The sequence below is a fragment of the Schistosoma mansoni genome, assembly GCF_000237925.1.
Source record: "Schistosoma mansoni, WGS project CABG00000000 data, chromosome 1 unplaced supercontig 0010, strain Puerto Rico, whole genome shotgun sequence".
NCBI classification, from domain to species: Eukaryota; Metazoa; Platyhelminthes; class Trematoda; order Strigeidida; family Schistosomatidae; genus Schistosoma; species Schistosoma mansoni.
The window spans coordinates 1317960-1329433 of NW_017385987.1; positions in this window are offsets into that span (position 1 = coordinate 1317960).

Consider the following 11474-nt stretch of genomic DNA (forward strand, 5'->3'; position numbering starts at 1 on the left):
ACAACTATATGAAATTACATTTATGTAAAGCAACTAGATTGTAAACATTGTAATTATGGGTTGAGAGAATGTTTCTTTGTATTTCCTGTTTACCAGGTTGTGGTCACCAAAGGCCGGCTATGTACATGTCATAACGAAACAGCTTCGGCTAAAAGTAGTTTGCCACTATATGCGTCGTGAATGTCTGATTTCATTTGGTATGCAGATTTATGTAGATATCTTTTTCGTTAAAAGCTCTCCCATGCAAAAGGAGTAGATATTTTGCTTTGAAATAAAAATATTTATGAAGATTAAACTTAAAGAGACAACAACGGTACTGAGTGACAAAAAAACTACAAAAATTCGAGACCAGGACCAAAAGTAATGGCCTAGAGTAGTAACTTTCATGGTTTCAAAGTTTGAGGATGTGATATTAGTACCTTGATTTTGGTTGTATTGCTAGCATTTTGCACTTTCCTCTAGATATTGGGAATATTAATCCTAATTATCATGTCTAAGGTCATACTATATTTTGTAAGGTCACTCAGTTTATATTATGGTTGTTCATTAAGGCTATCTGTCTCTATTGATTTAGTTAATGCCCGTCTCAGATTTAGTTTCTGGCTTTAATATATCCTTTAACTAACTTCATAAAAGTAGTGCTCATACTTGTGAACTTCTACAAACACTTTAATTGCTCAGAGATAATTTTCTTGTAAACACTAACGAATCTCATAAAGACTAGGAATAATACCACAAAAGTGAGTAGCATATACGAGGAGTGTGCATATGCGGCGGAGCACCAGCCTTCTGTTCTTCCTGTTCATTGGGACTAACGAAGTCAACATGGAATATTTAGTGTATTTATGTATTCAGTTGGATTATTTACAGCCACTTACTATGAAAACAACAGTGATTTCTGTCATTGACTTAAGTCAAAAAAATATGAGATACCAGTGTATTTTCATGTTCGCTGACATTTTTAAACCGTCGGAAACTCATCGCATCAGGCTCCGAACGCTATGTAAAACAAATATAACTTAAACGTAAAATCACAAGTCTGCCCAGCGATTGTAAGTGGTAGTGATTAATCAAAAAAGAGATGGAAAAAGCGTCGGAGATGGGTAAGAGTAGACAGCTGTTCCGAATTATCAAAGGAATAGTTTTCAGGAAGCTAGGTTTCAACAAGACTTCCCAAAGAGAGTGGGATCACGATCCTCTCTTAGTCTAGACAATTAGGATAGTGGGCGGAACATGTCAGGAAACAATTTAAATGGCCTTTGACTACTCTCCAATTACCTACTTTCGGTCATTTCCTGACCGTTGCTGCTACCCTGACGTGAAGGTCGGGCTTGCCTGTCGTGATGATCCAATCAGGCTATAGTGGCTGGAAAAATCGTTCCTCAGGGTCCTACCATGCCAGGCAGGTCGGTTGAAGAACGGCAAGACTAAAAGCAGCGAACCCGAGGTCGTACTGCTGACTGAACAGAGGTATGATAGCAGCAAATTGTTTCCTCCAGACAACCAGCATTACAGCGATTCTGCCTTCCCACAAACCAATGGTGGGGTTAGAAAAGGTCGACTCTAGAATACACATCTCGCCTTATCCCACGGATCTCCGTCTCCAGTGGTAAGGTCTCAACAAGTACAGACCTAACACAAAAGCGTCGTGTATGACTGGTCTGAGGCAGTTGTCGCCTGGACACTACGGTCATGCTCTCAGGTCACTAAGACCACCTCTAACTCGATTTCATTTTCAGGTACTTCTAGAAGGGCCCTTTCACGGTGTGGGCGACCGAAAAGTGATAACCACCCTCATACCTCTAACAACACCCAAGACCACTGACTGACCAAGATCCAGATCCTTTTGGAAGCCTTAACAATATATGTTTTGAGTGCATCTCCTTTTCAATAAATTTGAGATGCTTGTTCATGGCTGGTTTGTGTCAACGCCTAAACTGTTAGTAGGGAGTGAAGTCGTTGGGCACGTCAGCAATTTCACTCATCTGTAGCTTTATCAGCCTTAGTCGATTGGTATCTAAAAAAAAACTCCCCACGGATTCAAAAGTTTGCTTGGTTCTTGTAAACTTGTCACCAGTTACATAAGTGAGACGTCCATCTGCTAACCGAAAAGAAAACTTTCCTGCATAGAAGTCCTTCGTTTTTCTTTACAGCTGTGAAACCTGGCTTTAACAGTAGTGGATATTCATGGGCTATCAGTATGTTTGATCATAGTTGTCTTCCAAGCATTGTTCGTATGCGTTGCAAACATCCAATGAACAAAGTTGTGAGGTTAAACACAAGGTATAAGACAATTATCATAAATTGGTTGGTAAGATTTCTAACCATCAATTGAAGTCGTTGGGACATGTATTACGTATGTTGCAAACATGCTGGTGACCGAATTAAGACCTGAGATCTATGAAACCATCAACTGTTGTGAACTTCCTGGTTTGTGTTTGTACGATAAGTTATATGTAGCTGGTAATTTCAAGACGGAACTAAGTAATTCATAGGTATTTGAACATATTTTCTATGAATTAGCAATACATAAATTGTAAAATGTGCTGTTACCTACGAAATGTAGATTATCCGATGATCAGAGAAAGTTGGTTGTAGCCGTTATTAAACCATAAATATATTCTACAACATAACACGGATTCATTCCCTGAAGAAGCATAAAAGTTACTATAACTAATTGATAAATGTATCTAGCAATTACTGAACGTTCAGACTATATGCTTTATAACACCTTAATATTATGAATTTGAGTAAACACAACATAAAGGTACTCAAAACAGCGTATATATTCTTTTTACCAAAAAATAAATTATTGGAGCATACAAACAGCAGATTTGAATATAACAATCAGATAAAATAAGAAGGAACTCATTTGGAATTAACAAATCATAGCCTTGGCTTTGACTTATAAAAAGTCGCATTATTTTGTATTTTTTTTATTTAAGTAGACACGAGAAAATCATTCTGCTTGAATAAAAGGTAAGAAATGAAAGACTAAGAGAGATAAGCTGTCCTCACAAAACACTCATAACGTTTGATCACTTTCCATCGGTACTGTTTCGTCTATCACGATAATTTTAGGTTCACTAAGACTTCCATCGTTTGATCTGTTATCTTCACTCTTTTCTTTAAACTCGTTTTCAAAATTAAGGCTTATTGATTGTAGTTTCTCTAGTTCGGTCGGTTTTGAAAGAATCTCACTTTCATCTCTTATCAATGATCGAAACAAACTAATTGGAAGGTATAAATACACATAACCCAGAACAACGGGAATTAAAAGGCCAAAAGTTACGGCTGAAATGTAAATAAAATAATAAACACATTGTGGCCAATTAGCTATCGTATACAAAAAATCAAAGAGATCGACAAAAAAACTGTATAAATACTTTCTATCAAGAACTGAACACTGGACATTGAAGAAATAAAATGGTTCACTATTTCTGATTGGGAAGACTACTACCGAGTCGCACTATAAACATCGTATAGTCTTGGGTAGAACGGTGACAATAGAAATTTTACTACTTGGACCTTGGTATTGTAATCAATCGGTCTTGATACTGCAGTCATCAAATCTACTAAAGGTTTTTTTCTATCGCGATGGTAAACATGTCTTGTCGCACTTCATGCTAGTTTAAAGTTTGGGCTTATCTAAAGCGGTCAAAGAATCCTTTTCAGAGCCTGAATATTTCAACGGAATAACTGTATTGTCAACTGGGAAATAAAACCACTCATATTATTAGCTCAATAGTTTGCTATTTGGCAAACACCAATTCACTCGACATATCCCCAAATCAGAACACGGTTGAACAGGAAAGAAATTACATTCCAAAATAACAAGGGTAGATGGAAGTAAGAAGCACAATAAGAGATACGTTAGTACGTCTATAGTTTTTACATCGAAAGATTCCAGAGTCTTCTCCAAGTATCGACTAGCGCTGATTGGATAGGAATTAGCCAATCAGCGTGCACCGATGAGATCGTGCATGGAACATGCTTAAAACCAATCTATATCCCGCTGACACATTCCCAGAAATCATTCAACGTAAACGAATAATAGTGAAAGTTTCTCAACTTCTACAAAGTGTATAACCAAAGAATGGGTATTAAACTGATAAAATAAGAGACTCATAATAATTGCATGGCCTCGCGTTCTAATTTCAGTGATAAAATATGTGTCCCTAATAACTTAGTATATTTACCAAGACTAAACTGTTGAGTAATGAATACGTTAACAACGATTATATGAGATATTTAGTGGAACTAGTCTTGAGAATATGTATAATTCAAGGATTCGTATGCGCAGACAAACCATACATCGTACCATAAAATAGAAAATAACATTTGTACAACAATTGGCCAAATGTGGCTGTGGATAGGGGGAAAGTAATCAACAGACTGATGATAACTCAAGAATCGTATAATAATAGTTCAAAGGTCAAAATAAAGCTAATCATAAGGGGAACATGAATACAATTAGGTCAGTTATTTAACAACTATACAATCGGAAATATACATATCACATTGGACTATAAATAGTCCTAAAAGTTACCATTCATAATTCACCAGGGGATATAACAATCCCTAAGGTATATATGATTAGTATTGTGCTTTAATGCTTCGTTCGTCGACCTGACCAAACTTATTGTATTGCTTTTAGTAGTCACAGCAGCCATAACAGGTGGAAAAGCCTACTGTCGACATTCCAATCACATAATCAGGTTCGCATCTGATTTTTATTTGTGATGGTTTTCTGTCAGTGATTTTCATATATTAAAAAAACTATTTTATGAACTGTCCATCAGACAGAGAGATTATCCTCATAGCTGCTTAAGTATAGAGTCTGTAGCCCTCCTCGGGTTACTGCTTGTCCCAAGCCCGGTTAAAAAAGGAGGGTTAGGCATGCGGTCAGCAACTCCATACTATAGAAAAAAACCTTGCTAAAGTAACGCTAACCAGATTAAACATATTAAACCGTTTAAACTCTGTCCTGATAGTTGAATGACCTTCATCTAGAAGAATTATGACGCCTCTTGATGAAAGCCGAGATTCTTCGGAAGTCACGAGGCTGATGTCCCTTCTAACAACCGGAGCAATAATTAATATAGGCACATGGAACGTCCAGACAATGTGGGAGACCGAGAAGACCAGTCTAATGGATACAGAAATGAGGAGATATAACTTGGAGGTACTAGAAATTCGTAAACCCATTGGACCCAAGCTGGACAGCAAAGGTTAGATACGGGAGAGATGCTGCTGTACTCTAGTCACAAAAAAGAAAATGCTTATCACACACACAGAGTTGCTCTGATGCTGACCAAAGAAGCACGTAGAGCATTTATAGGATGATAATCTCATGGACCCAGGATCATCAAAGTACCTTTCACAACAAAGAACGAGGGAATCACAATGAATGTCATCCAATGTTATGCACCCACCAATGAGAGCAACGGCGACGATAAAGATCAGTTTTACGAGAGGCTGCAATTGATCATAGCGAAGTGCTCAAGAAGGGACCTGACCATCCTGATGAGAGACCGAAACGCCAAAGTCGGAATGGACAACACCGAGTATGAAGATAGCATGGGACGACATGGACTGACTGGGAGAAAGTGATGAGAATGAAGACAGATTTGCAAATCTACGTGCGTTCAGCAAATTGGTTATAGGCGGCACAATATTCCCACACAAACATATACACAAGGCTACATGGATCTCACCGGACCACACAACGGAGAACCAAATCGATCATATTTCCATCACCAAAATATTAAGAAGATCAATGGAAGAAGTGAGAGCCAGGAGAGGAGCTGACATAGCTTCACATCACCACCTGGTGGTTGTCAAGATGAGACTGAAGCTAAACAAGCAATGGACAACCGGCGAGACAGCTTTACAAAATTTCAATGTAGCCTTCCCTCGAGATACTGACGAACTCAACGAATCCAAGATAGCTTTTACAAACAGATTCCAAGTTTTACATGATTATTATTATACGATTCTTGAGTTATCATCAGTCTATTGATTACTTTCCCCCTATCCACAGCCACATTTGGCCAATTGTTGTACAAATGTTATTTTCTATTTTATGGTACGATGTATGGTTTGTCTGCGCATACGAATCCTTGAATTATACATATTCTCAAGACTAGTTCCACTAAATATCTCATATAATCGTTGTTAACGTATTCATTACTCAACAGTTTAGTCTTGGTAAATATACTAAGTTATTAGGGACACATATTTTATCACTGAAATTAGAACGCGAGGCCATGCAATTATTATGAGTCTCTTATTTTATCAGTTTAATACCCATTCTTTGGTTATACACTTTGTAGAAGTTGAGAAACTTTCACTATTATTCGTTTACGTTGAATGATTTCTGGGAATGTGTCAGCGGGATATAGATTGGTTTTAAGCATGTTCCATGCACGATCTCGTCGGTGCACGCTGATTGGCTAATTCCTATCCAATCAGCGCTAGTCGATACTTGGAGAAGACTCTGGAATCTTCTGATGTAAAAACTATAGACGTACTAACGTATCTCTTATTGTGCTTCTTACTTCCATCTACCCTTGTTATTTTGGAATGTAATTTCTTTCCTGTTCAACCGTGTTCTGATTTGGGAATATGTCGAGTGAATTGGTATCCAAGAATACTAAGCAATAGGAATTGCTGGATCGTAATAAGAGAAACTATAACAATGGCAACGGGGAAAAAAGAAAACACATTCAGAATGCCGATATCAGATAACCCGCTCAACCGAATACTACAACAACAGCAAGCACAGCTTGATGCACAAATGCGGGTGTTAGAGACTCTGATGCAACATTTTAACATCTACTACTCAAGTTCACATGCTATTTCAAGTACTTGTGATGCAGCTGCTAGCAGCATCCCAGAATTCATCTATGACCCCGAAAGTGGAAATACCTTTCTCACGTGGTTATAGCGCTCTGAAGATACATTTAGAATAGAATTCTGTAAACAAGATGGCGCATGGAAGACTTGATTGTTGATATGTAAATTGGGAAGCAATGAACATGCATGTTATGCTGACCATATATTGCCAAAGTTACCTCGAGAGCTCAGTTTCGATGGGACAGTAACGCAAATGTCAGAGATATTCGGTGAATCTTCATTGTTTAGTATTCGATATCAGTATCTAAATTTAGTGAAACGCGAAGCCGATGAATATGATGCTCTTGCAGACGTCGTCAACAGAGAGTGTGAACGGTTCAAGTTACGCTCATTGACAGAAGACCAATTTAAATGCTTAATATTCATCAAAGCTCTTCAGTCACCACAAGATGCTGAGATTAGGACTAGACTTTTAACTCGCCTGGATCAAGACCCAAACGTCACACTCAGGACATTGACAGATGAGTATAAACAACTACAAGACATCAGACACGACAATGAGTTAATTGAACAGGTAAATCTTAATTTAACCTGCAGTAGTGTCGATGCTATTACTAGGTTAAAAGTTCAGAAGCCGATTAAAACTCGTAACAAACCAACAACTGCCTGTTGGTTATGCGGTGATTGGTACTATGTACAATTATATTCATTTAAGAAGCATAAATGTCAAGTGTGCAACAAACGTGGATATAAAGAAGGCCATTGTCCACCGAATCGTACAACCCAGCCCAAGAAAAAGTATAAACGTCCTCGACATGTGATGAAATCAGCCGAGTCTAAATCTTTTTCTCTGGTAGCTGCCTTTCAAACAGGCTATGACATTCAGAGAAAGTATGTCACTATCCAGATAAACGGCGTATTAGCTCGTCTTCAAATTGACACGGCATCAGATATCACCCTAGTATCCAGAGAAACGTATAACTTGCTTGGGAAACTGCCAATGAAGCCATCGAAGAAAACGGCTAAAAATGCATCAGGAGGTGTACTAAAACTAGTAGTTCCTTCAATCAAACTAACTGTAAAGGAACATGATATCTGACTGAACGACCAAACCTTGATCTTCTTGGTCTAGATATGTTAGAAAAACTCGGAATAATGGATATACCTATTAACAGTGTCTGCAATGTGTCCTGTTTATCATTGGACACTCCAGTACCTGCAAAGAAGACAGGTGAAAGGTTACTAGAAAAACTGAAGAGAAAGTTTGACTCCGTTTTTCAGAATAGCCTTGGCGACTGTACCGAGATGAGAGCTCACTTACAAGTGAAACCAGATGCCAAACCCATTTTTCGTCCGAGACGTCCTGTACCATATGCTGCTCTTGAACTAGTCGATCAGGAACCTAATCGCTTGCAACAAGCTGGTGTAATTCAACTAGTTAACTACTCTGCATGGGCCACACCGATCGTAGTGATTAAGAAGGCTAATGGAACTGTACTCATATATGCCGATTTCTCAACCGATTTAAATGCTGCATTGGATGTATATCAGTATCCGTTACCAGTTCCTGAAGACCTATTTGCCAAGCTTAATGGTGGAATATGTTTCGCGAAAATAGACTTCTCCGATGCCTATCTGCAAGTGGAAGTAGATGGAAATAGTAGAGAGCTTCTAACCATTAATACTCATCGAGGGTTATTTTAATACACCCGTCTACTGTTTGGCATCAAGAACGAACCTGCCATCTTTCAACAAATAATGGATACGATGCTAACAGGTATACCTAGTACAGCAGCTTATCTAGATGATATAATAGTTATGAGTTCAACTGACAGTGAACTTTCTGATCGACTGCATCAAGTCCTTAACCGAATATTGGAGCATGGTTTCCAACTACGTGAAGAAAAGTGTATCTTCTTCATGAATTCAATCAAATACCTTGGTTTCATCTTAGATAAGAACGGTCGCCGACCGGACCCTGCCAACATCGGAGCCATTCAGAAGATGCCTGCACCAACTGATGTCCCATCCATTAGGATCCTTCTTGGGGTTAATCGGTTATTACAGCACATTCCTGCCGGAAATGCATCGAGTGAGAGGTCCCCTGAATGAATTACTATCAAAAGATAAACCTTGGCAGTGATCAGCAGAATGCCAAGCATCTTTTAACAAAGGCAAATCAATGCTCAGCTCAAAGCTTCTTTTGACACACTTCGATCCCAGATTGGGAATTGTTGTTGCATCTGATGTCTCTAGTCATAGAGTTGGATCAGTAATATCTCACGTGTTTCCGGACAAATCAGAAAAGTTAATTGCCCATGTTGCTAGATCACCCACCCCAACCGAGCGAAACCACAGTCAAATTGAAAACGAAGCTCTTGCAATCATTTTCGCTATCAAAAGATTTCATAAAATGCTCTATGATCGTACGTTTACTCTACTGACAGATTACAAACCTTTGATTGAGATTTTCGGCTCTAAGAAAGGAATCCCTGTCTATACGGCTAATAGACTACAGCACTGGGCAACAATGCTCCTGAGCTATGATTTCAATATCAAGTATCAGTCGACAAATACTATCGGTCAAGCTGACGCTCTCTCCCGATTAATTGGAGTTCAACACCCTGGACCAGAGGACAAAATCATTGCCTCCACAACAGTAGATCCAGAAATACGGAGTGTAGTAGCAGAGGCCATTCGGAACACTCCAGTGTCATCAGATAAAGTCAGGGAAGAAACTCTTCGAGATCCAGTCCTACAAGAAGTTAGAAAGTTTCACCTAGAAGAGTGGCCCTCGAAGATCAGCTCCGCAGAGTTTCAACAGTTTTACCAGCGTAGACTCTCTCAATCATCGACGACTGCCTGCTGTTTTCCGAACGTGTCATAATCCCTAAGAAGCTGCAACCAGCCGTGCTCGAACAGTTGCACACAGGACATCCTGGAATAAATCACATGAAAGCACTAGCACGAAGTTATGTATACTGACCGCATTTAGACACCCAACTGGAGCAGCTATCTCGTTCGTGTACTAAATGTACATTAGCAACAAAAGCACCGCGAAAAGCAGAGCTGCAATCATGGCCAATACTACAGTCACTGTGGCAGCGTATACACTTGGACTGTGCTGGTCCGCCACATGGACAAACTTACCTTCTGGTAGTTGATGCGTACCTCAAGTGGCCAGAAATTTTTCTCATGGAACATCCAACTGCAAGTTGCACAGTCAAAAAGCTACGTCAACTATTCAGTCGTTTCGGGAGCCCAGAATCGATAGTTAGCGAGCACATTTTATGTCCACTATCTCTCCAGAATTTTGTCGGCAGGACGGAATTCATCATGTCCGAACACTTCCATTTCATCCACAATCCAATGGTCAAGTGGAATGCTTTGTTGGTACATTTAAAAGTGCTCTGGAAAAATCTAAAGGGGAGGGTACCACCGAAGAGATCTTGGAGAGGTTCCTGCTTATTTATCGCTCTACACCGAACCGTCAGACGATTAATGGGGTCTCTCCAACAGAAGCTCTACTTGGCAGAAAAATACGAACACATTTCGACGTCATCCGTCCGACGCCAGCTCTTGAGCCTCAACGAAACGTATCGATGGAGAAGCAGTTCAATCGACATCATAAGGCACAAAGATGCTTGCTCACGGTGAGTCAAAAAGTACTTGCTATGGACTATCGCGGAAAACATCCTACATGGATAGCTGGTTGGATCGTGCGAAAGAAAGGGAATGTGGTTTATGAGGTGTCAGTTGGCTCAGAAGTTTGGGTACCTCATGCTAACCAATTGAAGGCAACTTCGATAGCCAGCAACGAGACTCGACATCGAATACCTCTTGACGTTCTGCTAGACACCTTTGAAATCTAAACACCCGGAACAGACGGGTCAGTTTCTGTGCAAGCAAAGAGTAATGCAGCTTCTTTATTGCCCAGACGATGGATAAATCGAAAGCACAGGTCAGTCACTCGGTTGCAATCGAACCCTAGCACCAGATCCTACGAACCTGCTCAAAGGGGAGGTGTTAGCGGGATATAGATTGGTTTTAAGCATGTTCCATGCACGATCTCATCGGTGCACGCTGATTGGCTAATTCCTATCCAATCAGCGCTAGTCGATACTTGGAGAAGACTCTGGAATCTTCTGATGTAAAAACTATAGACGTACTAACGTATCTCTTATTGTGCTTCTTACTTCCATCTACCCTTGTTATTTTGGAATGTAATTTCTTTCCTGTTCAACCGTGTTCTGATTTGGGGATATGTCGAGTGAATTGGTGTCCAAGAATACTAAGCAATAGGAATTGCTGGATCGTAATAAGGGAAACTATAATAGAATGATTTTAGGAAACATGATTTAGTGATACTTCAAAAATGAAAGTCAGTAACGTTGAACTCTTAAATTATACATCAGTTTTTATATATAGGAAGTATTTCACAAAGCAAACTTTTATAAACTTAAGAATAAATGAAAGGCATGAAATGAACAACCATCATACTTTGGTTAGGGCGTTTCGACTGTCTTTTCAAAACTAGACTAATGTGATTAACAAAGAGAATGAAATAAAAATACCTGAAAACTATGTGAATATTCTGAGTTTGATACCGTGTCAAC